General features: G+C 37.2%; 1 protein-coding gene across 3 annotated transcripts in view; it reads right to left on the reverse strand.

Moving 5' to 3' along the window:
• The window catches only part of LOC124357414 (protein ABHD18), a 39,718-nt gene extending 37,949 nt beyond the window's left edge, over positions 1-1,769 (reverse strand). For 2 of the 3 annotated variants that reach the window (XM_046809201.1, XM_046809198.1), the window contains exon 1: positions 1,624-1,769. The gene's annotated coding sequence lies outside the window, so the exon portion shown is untranslated. Of the gene's footprint in view, positions 1-1,618 lie in introns of all 3 variants that reach the window. The other variant, XM_046809199.1, reaches the window with a different exon arrangement.
• Positions 1,770-10,212: the final 8,443 nt, after the last annotated feature.

The following is a 10,212-nucleotide window of genomic DNA, read 5'->3' on the forward strand; positions in this document are numbered from 1 at the left end:
GTCACAACTTGGAGCTAACCACAATAAATATGGATGGTTTTTATGACAACGTATATAATTGATGTTTATATTATATTATGTTAATATTATGGTGTACTATTTAATAGTAATAATAATAGTAATAAATATGTTTATTTGTCTCATTCAAATATGTGGAAATACAGTATACAACAATATACAGCATGTCATGGTCAGCCAGTAATTTAAATACACAGAAATATGCATCTACAGTACTTAATATCTTGCTCCTCAACTCACAATTAGCCTAGGGTTAACAGATTTATCTAAATCCTAGTTAAAGGAAGATTTTCAGTCTAATGCAATTCAGAATTAGACAAATCTATAGAATTCTTAGTTTAGAACATAGTAAAATATGTTATTCTTTGGTTCACTCCTATTTATTATATGGCACAACTAAAAAAGGAAATTTAGATATGATATTACAACACAAAAGGAGCTATTAGGATAACGCACAATTTAAAACAAATAGATTTAGTAAAATAACTGTTTATTGATTGCCATATATCACTATTTTATGCTTTGGTATATTTTTCAAACTGTAACACATTTTAAAATGTTTCTAAATTTATAATTACAATAAAGGAGGCATCAATATACAAAGTTGTTATTGTTACAAAAGTATCCAAAAATCATAAGAACCTGAAATCTATCGCAATGACAAATCTGATATGGAGTTAAGACAACACAGCCATACTATATGTTATTATTTATTTGTTACATAAGTTTACCATAATGGAATGTCATAATGCAACTATTAACATGTAACATGTCATTTTCAGTGATGTAAGAACTAAAACTTCGTCTTCTAAAAATTTTTGTATATTTTTTCTAAAGTCAAATTTTGAGGCAGATTATTTAATGATTGATTCCTTTATCAAATGCTCCAGTTTCTAAAAGAGTCAAATGATGAGGATATTGGAATTTTGCCCTTGTACCATAATTATGTTGATGATTGAGATTTAAATCTCTGGACTAATGTTTTATACAAATGCAGCTAACTCTAAAATATAAATAGTTGAGAATCTTAAAATTTTTGAAGTATTTAAAAACTGGAGGCATGAATGTCTAAAATTAATGTTTGCAAGAGCATGTATTGCTCTTCTTGCAGAAGAGAGGTTTTGTTACTATAACTGAAATGACCCTAAATATAATTCTACTAGACTAAGCTTTATTTGTTATTACACATATTACAAAAGTTTGACATTTCCTGTGGCTAGGCTATTTTTAGTTGCTTTTGTCTTATGGAATTATATTTAGGGACATTGCAGTTATAGTAACAAAACCTTTCTTCTGCAAGAAGAGCAATTACATGCTCTTGCAAACATTAATTTTACACTTTATAATTATTATGTCTTCAGTTAAATATTAAGAAATTTTACCAATAGGATGAAATTGTTATATAAACAAATAAAACATAATTTCTGTATAAATTGTTATACCTAGTTTAATGTAATTGTCAATATTATTTGAATTATAGTTCATATTAGGTTTGGGTCATTACACAGTAATATCTCAGAATTATCAAACACGATTATTAAAATAAAATTGCAAAGCACAAATTTAGATTTACAATGTTAAAGACTCTCTTGACACTTACCGTACCTTGTCTATTTGAACAGGATAATCTTTATCTACCAGTTTGAAACAACTATTTCGATCCGAAACTACTTTCCTGAACTCAAACAGCCTGAAAACAACAGTAAAAGAATTTTAATAAGACTATTTTAAACACAAATTATTTGTTCACATTGTTAAATGGCAGGTGAGTCTCATCAGTTCAACCAGACCATTTCACCCACCACCTCAGATTTTTATGAAATTTGGTATGTTTGTTCTATATGTAGAGATAAGTAACACCACTAAATTTGGAATTTTTACCTCAGCTTTTGAGTTTGAAATTTAAAGTTAGCAAAAAAAGGATTTATTGATTATCTCATTCACTTTTTGAGATATTGCATTTAACTTCAGAAAAAAAACAATAAAAATGATGTTAAAACTTTTAAAGTGCCATAACTCAAAAACTAATTGAGGTAAACATTTCAAGCGTTTACTAATCTAAGGCGCGATTCACACTGAACAGACGTTGGGCGGAGACGTCGCAGGGACATATGTCCCTTCGGCGTCTCTCCTATGTAAACAAATGACTCAATGCACAAACAGGCGACGTGGCGCAGGCGGCCACCCTTCCGCCACCGCCACGTCCCTTCACTAACTGTCGTGGCGTATTGAAAGTGGCATGCCACTTGTGTTCGGAAGGAAAAATATTGTGATTTGTGGTTAGTTGTGCTGTTCCTTTTTACCATGCGAGACGACATCGAGTTCAACATAAAGTTCTGTGAGGAAGTTGAACAATATCCATGTTTGAACGACAACAGTCGTTCAGATTACTGCAACAGAAGTGCGCAGGATCAGGCCTGGCAGAAAATTGCTCAAACTTTTGATAACCAAAAAGGTATCTATAAACTATTTACTAAACAGACAATGAAAACTATTTTTTGTGGTAATAAATTGTGAGACTTATTTTAAGTAGGTACTGCCTAGGGTTACTACACAATCAAATTATCTTCAGTGTTACAATAACAAATGGAAATAACCACTCTACTGACAAGTTTTCTCACGACTGTTGCGCGTCTGTGGTTGCCAGTGTGCATTGCACACACCACATAACTGCCTGGTCCCTGCCTAGTCCGTGCCACGTCTCCGCCCGACGTTCGTTCAGTGTGAATTGCACCTAAAGGTAAAGGCGGCGTTACTTATCTCTACATATAGAACAAACATACTAAGTTTTTCATTTTCTGCTTTGTATCCTTGGTGGAAGTAGGTGGGTTTTAATGGAAAAGACATTTCTTAGATACTTCCTATTTTTAATAAATTTATTGTGGAAGTATCTAAGAAATGTCTTTTCCATTAAAATACTAAGTTTTATAAAAATCTAAGTCATGGGTGAAAGATTTTTTTTGTTGAATTCACTTGGAATGACAATGGAAATTACTTACAGACAGGAGCTAAACCTTTGTTTCCAATACTTAAACCTACTTTTCTTCTAACTAATATTTTTTTAATTGATAATGACAGCCTACTTAACATAGGTTTCATATAAGAAAGTGGTCAATTAATGTTTTACAAATACATAATTTTGTATTACTGACTCGATGTATTAGGGCTACTAAAAACAAATGTAACATAGAATTCAACTTTTTCTTCTAAACCAAATTAATCTAAGTTTTCAACACGTTTTGATATAAACCATAACCTATCAATTTTTTTTAAACTGTCAAGTGTGAGGTTGTTTTCTACTTGGGCATGAACATGTACATCATGATTGACTTGTAGATCATCTTTAATTTCATTTGCAATGTTGATAAAAAATTTATTAAAGTGCTCACATATTTGAATTGGATGGTATATTTGTTTATTTTGATTTATGATGCACATGTTTTCAGAATTTGTTTTGCCTTTTCCTCTTATACCATTAACTATATTCCATGACTTTTAGTTTGTTATCAGATTCCTCAATCCTATTGTTGTACCACTTAGCTTTTTCAGTTTTAAGATTATCCCTGTATCTTTTAAGAGCAGCATTGTATCTTAATTTATTTTCTTCAGACTTAACGTTTTTCCACAGACTGTAGCAAGCTGTCATCTCATTCTTCATTAAAACATCATTACTTTGCCACTTAATTTATTGAGTTTCTCTTTCATAGACTTCTTTTACTGGGCATGATATATTATAGTGACTCGCCTTCGGCTCGCTGGGGGCTACGCCCCCAGGCCCCCAAAGTAAGTGCTTAAAATTCGGGGATAAGAGGGATTTAGTGATTGGTTAAATTCAGACATGAGGTCTCGAAATTTCATGTATCGGTTCTCAAGAATCTTACGGGTCGTTATGCTTCGCTAACGCTCAGCCAATTGATGTGTGGTGTATAATAATAATCAATAGATATCTTAGAACATTTAAGTTATGTGTTCGCGAAATTAGAAGACAAGAAGAATTTGATGGTAACTAAAGTCAGAGATTATGTTTGTATATCGTAGTTTAATTTTCCGGATTTACCCAAACTTTTGACTTTGGAAGCGTTTTTAAGGCTTAACCGTTAGAGTTACGACAAAAAGTGACTGGACCTTTCTTGTCGGAAATTTAATTTTATCTTTCGATTCTGGTGTCCGATTTTAGCTACGACGTCTGGTTTAGCCAGTACGGAGCTGTGGAGAAAGGACTGCACTGGTGGGCTATTGTGAATTGTTTAGTGTAAATATAACAAAAACCCAACCCTGAGTCATTATTTTTAAGTTGTTTAGGGGGTTTAATTTACTCAGAAGGTTATCTGGTCATACCAGATACTTCCGGGGGGGGGGGGGGGGGTTAATGTTACCGGGGGTTAAGACATCAGTGGGTTTAATTTACTCAGGATGTTATCTGGTCATGCAAGAAAATTCCAGGGGGGATTAATGTTACCGGGGGTTAAGACATCAGGGAGTTTAATTTACTCAGGAGGTTATCTGGTCATACTGGGAGATTCCAGAGGGGGGGTTTATTGTTACTGGGTGTTAACACACACGTGGTTCTCTTTTAGAGGTTGTTGTGTGTGTTCTCTGTCACTACCTACTATTGACGTTTCGCTATCGCTCAGCCAATTACCTAGGGGGGTTGTAATCACTCGGTAACGTAGTAATAATTGTTCAATCCGGAACCAGAATGAATTGAACAAATCAGAGTAGCAAAAAATCTAAAACAACCAAAATGTGCATTTTATAAAAAACACGATAAATATTTTACCATTGAAAGCGATTTACAGGCTTACTAAAGGATATAAGACAAAAGGCTACTGGACCTTATTTATAGATCTCATAGTTTTTCTAGTTACTGAATGATAAAGATTTAAACTCCAATCAACGGTTCGGCTGATATCGACTCCAGAAACAAGATTTTCACGTATCAATCACAAAATAATTCCATTTCAACGCGTTTTGCGGTCGAACCATTGTAGACAGGTCAAAAAGTCACTGGACCTTTTTTGTAAATCACCTCATTTGCTAAATCAAACCTTTGTTTTATTTTGACTTCCGACCAATGGTTTTGCCGCTATCGACACCAAAAACAAAATGTTCACGTAAATATTACAAATAAATTGCACATAACCACGTTTTTCGGCCAAACCAATGCAGATAGGGCAAAAAGTCACTGGACCTTTTCTGTAGATCACTTAATTTGCTAATTTGATGGGTCAATCAGATTTGAGCTACGACCTACCGTTCGGCCGCTATCGGGCTCGAAAACTTTATTTTAAGCGAAAAAATCTCTGGAATGTCAAATGTTCGAGCGTTTTGTCGCTTAACCATGGAAGATAGAGCAAAAAGTCACTGGACCTTTTTTGTAGTTCATTTCATTCCTGATTATGAATTTTTCGTCAGATCCGAGCTAGCTCCAACGGTTCGCCCGCTATCGGGCTTACAAAAAATGCCTGCTGGGGTGAAGAATGCGCGATTTTTTGGGAATTTTTTTGAGGGGTTTAAAAGTAAAAAAGTCCGGTTTTCAGACTTTTCCTCCGGGTCATATCGTGAAAGGAACCTGCGTGCCAAATTTCAAGTTTCCAGCACTTCTAGAACTATGTTAGAATTTGTATCTATATATCAGTGAGTGAGTGAGTGAGTCAGTTTCACATGCGGCTGTATATATATTAGAACCATTAGTAGGTTGTTTAGTATAAACATAATAAAAACCGACCTCAAGGCAGTATTTTAAGTCGAACAGGGGGTTTAATATCACCAGGAGACTATCTAGTCAAGGCGAGAAATTCCCTGGGTGGGTGATTAATGTTAAGGAGGTTAAGACAAGAGGGGGTTTAATTTCGTCAGGATATTGTCTGGTCATATGAACAAATTCCCAGGGGGGGTTAACGTTACCGGGGGATAAGTCTCCAGGGGGTTATCTGGTCATACCAGGATCTTCCCAGGGGGGGGGGTTAAGAGATTTGGTGACTGGTAAAATTCGGACATGAGGTCATGGCAGGAAATTCCCTGGGGGGGTTTAATGTTACCAGGGGGTTAACACATCAGGGGGTTGAATGTACAGGAGGTTATCAGGTCATACCAGGAAATCCCCGGGGGGGGGGGTTAATATTACCGGGGGTTAATGACACACTTGGGCCTTTTTTAGAGGGTATTGTGTCTGTGAACATAATAAATATTCCTCTGTCCCTATCTACTATTGACGCTTAGCTAACGCTCAGCCAACTCCCGAAGTCACTGAACCTTTTCTGTAGATCACGTGATTTCCTAAATCCCGTTTAAAATTTGTTTTGAGTTACGACCAACCGTTTAGCCGCTATCAAGCCCGGAATGTAAATTTTTAGGCGAAAATGTCCAATATTTTCACTTAATCGCGTTTTGCGGTCAAACTAAGGGAAATATAGTAAAAAGTCACTGGACCTTTTTTGTAGGTCATCTTATTTCCTAAATAAAACGTTAGTCTTATTTTGACCTCCGACCAATGGTTTCGCCGCTATCGACCCCAAAAACAAAAGTTTCGCGTAAAAGTTACAACAAAATTGTACATAATCACGTTTTTCGGCCAAACCAATCGAGATAGGGCAAAGGATTACTGGACCTTTTCTGTAGATCGCGCAATTTGCTAATTTGATGGGTCAATCAGATTTGAGCTACGACCAACGGTTCGGCCGCTATCGGGCTTGAAACATTATTTTTATCGAAAAAAATCTCTGGAATTTCAAATGTTCGAGCGTTTTGTCGCTTAACCATGGAAGATAGAGCAAAAAGTCATTAGACCTTTTTTGTAGTTCACTTCATTCCTGACCATGAATTTTCCGTCAGATCCGAGCTAGCTCCAACGGTTCGCCCGCTATCGGGCTTACAAAAAATGCCTGCAGGGGTGAAGAATGCGCGATTTTTTGGGAATTTTTTTGAGGGGTTGAAAATGAAAAATTCTCACTTTTTCGGGATTTTCCTGGTGGTTACACGTGGAAAGCTATCTGTGTACCAAATTTCAAGTCTCTAACTCATCTGGAAGTAGGTTAGAATTAGTATACGTGAGTGAGTGAGTCAGTCAGTTACACATGCGGTTGTATATATATTAGACTCGCCTTCGGCTCGCTGGGGGCTACGCCCCCAGGCCCCCAAAGTAAGTGCCTTAAATTCGGTTATATGATTGATTTGGTGATAGGTAAAATTCGGACATGATGTCATGCCAGGAAATTCCCAGGGAGGGGGTTAACGTTACCTGGGGATAAAACGTCAGGGGGTTATCTGGTCATACCAGGAACTTCCCAGGGGGAGGGGGTTAAGAGATTTGGTGATTGGTAAAATTCGGACATGAGGTCATGCCAGGAAATTCCCTGGGGGGTTTTAATGCTACCGGGGGTTAATACATCAGGGGGTTTAATTTACTCAGTTGATTATTTGGTCATAACAGGAAATTGCGCGGGGGGGGGTTAATGTTACCGGGGGTTAACGACACACCCCAGGCTCCCTTTCGGGCGTTGGCCAAATTCGGGGATAAGCGGAATTCGGAATTATCTTGGACCTATTTTATTTAATTTTTCAGTTTTAATCAAAGTTTTGACTTTAATGGCGTTTTACGGGTTAACCGTTAGAGATACGAGAAAAAAGTAACTGGACCTTTCCTGTCGGAAATTTAATTTTATCTTTCGATTTTGCCCTCAGATTTGATCTACGACCTACCGTTCAAGCACTATCAGGCAGAATGTTAAAGGGGGTTAAGACATCAGGGGGTTTAATTTAGTCAGGATATTACCTGGTCATATGAACAAATTCCCGGGGGGGGGGTTAATGTTACAAGGGGTTAATGACACACGTGGGCCTATTTTAGAGGGTGTTGTGTCTGTGAACGTAATAAAAAAACTCTGTCCCTATCTACTTTTGAAGCTTCACTAACGCTCAGCCAACTCCCGATGTGGAGGGGGGTTTTAGTCACTCGTTAACGTATTAATACAAGGTCAATCTGGAACCAGCATGAATCGCACTAATTGTAGTTGCAGGATTTAAACCCCTAAAATTGACGACAAAGAATTTGCTTTTTAGAGCATTTACCAGGCTTACGGAAAGATAAACGATATAAAGGTGCTGAACCTTATTTGTAGATCCTATCAATAGCTAGTTACAAAAAATTTTACATTTAAGCTAGGGCCAACGGTTCGGCCATAATCTAGCCCGGAAGGTAAGTTTTTAAGTGAAATTTTCAACATAATCACGTTTTACGGCTATACCATGGAAGATAGGGTAACAGACCACTAGACCTTTTTTGTAGATCGCATTATTTTGTATTAAAATAAAATTTTTAAATTGGCCTAAACCTAAATTTTTGTCTGCAACGGAACCCAGAAAACAATATCTCACGTAAAACTTGTAAAATCGATACTTTAAAACGCGTAATGCGGGCCAAACCATTGGGGATAGGGCGATATGTTACTTGACCTTTTTTGTAGATCACGCCGTTTACTAAATCCCATTGAAAATTTATTTTGAGCTACGACCAACCGTTTAGGCGCTATCGAGCCCGAAAGGTAAATTTTTGGGCAAAATTTTCAAAATGTTTTCACTTAATCGCGTTTTGCGGCAAAACCAATGGAGATAGAGCAAAAAGTCACTGGTCCTTTTTTGTAGATCGCTTCACTCCACACTAGCGTTTTTTTCGTCAGATCCGAGCTACGAGCTACGGTTTAGACACAACAGAGCCTCAAACAAAAGTCTACAAGCGAAAATTGCCAAAATTCGACAAAATGTTCGAGTTTGGAAGCATTTTACGGGTTGATCAGTAGAGATGTGGGAAAATCTAATGTGCCTATTTTGTAGATTAGACAATTCGCTAAATCCCCTCAAAAATTAGATTTGAGCTACGACCAACGGTTTATTCGCTAGACGGCTCTAAAGCAAAAAACTACACCAGTTTTTTAACCAGTTTCAACCGGTTTTTAATTTTTTTGAAGGGTTAAAAAGTAAAAATATCCGGTTTTTCAGACTTTTCCTCCGGGTCATATTGCAAAAGGTACCTGCATGCCAAATTTCAAGTTTCCAGCACTTCTAGAAGTATGTTAGAATTTGTATATATATGTCAGTCAGTGAGTCAGTCAGTATCACATGCGGCTGTATATATATGGGACTCGCCTTCGGCTCGCTGGGGGCTACGCCCCCAGGCCCCCATTTGGGTGTTGGCTAATTTCGGGGATAAGCGTAATTCGGTGATTGGTTAAATTCAGACGTGATGTTTCCAAACTTTATGTATCCGTTCTCGAGAATCTTACGGGTCGTAAAGCTTCGCTAACGCTCAGCCAAAAGATGTGTGGTGTACAATATTAGTCAATTGATGTGGTAGAAGAGTTAAGTTATGTGTTCGCGAAATTTGGAGACAAGAAGAATTTGGTTTTAACCAAAGTCAGAGGACGTATGTATACCATAGGTTCATTTTCCGGATTTACCCAAACTTTTGACTTTGAGGGCGTTTTGCGGCTTAACCGTTAGAGATACGACAAAAAGTGACTGAACCTTTCTTGTCGGAAATTTAATTTTGTCTTTTGATTGTGCCCTCAGATTTGATCTACGACCTATGGTTTAGTCGGTACAACGCTTGGAATAAATGTCTGCACTGGTGGGGAAAAGAGCGATTTGGTGATTGGTAAAATTCGGACATGAGGTCATGCCAGGAAATTCCCTGGGGGGGTTTAATGTTACCGGGGGGGTTAACATTTCAGGAGGTTTAATGTACTCAGGAGCTTATCTGGTCATACCAGGAAATCCCGGGGGGGGGGGGTAATGTTACCGGGGGTTAAGACACCAGGGGGTTTAATTTACTCAGGAGGTTATCTGGTCATACTGGGAAATTCCAGAGGGGGGGTTTATTGTTACTGGGTGTTAACACACACGTGGTTCTCTTTTAGAGGTTGTTGTGTGTGTTAAAATAAATACATTCTCTATGTCACTATCTACTATTGGCGTTTAGCTAACGCTCAGCCAATTCCCTGGGGGGGGGGGGTTGTAATCACTCGGTAACGTAGTAATAATTGTTAAATCCGGAACCAAAATGAATTGAACAAATCATAGTAGCAAAAAATCTAAAACAACCAAAATGTGCATTTTGTAAAAAAAAACACGATAAATATTTTACCATTGAAAGCGATTTACAGGCTTACTAAAGGATATAAGACAAAAGGCTACTGG

Source organism: Homalodisca vitripennis, chromosome 3 (genome assembly GCF_021130785.1).
Source record: "Homalodisca vitripennis isolate AUS2020 chromosome 3, UT_GWSS_2.1, whole genome shotgun sequence".
NCBI classification, from domain to species: Eukaryota; Metazoa; Arthropoda; class Insecta; order Hemiptera; family Cicadellidae; genus Homalodisca; species Homalodisca vitripennis.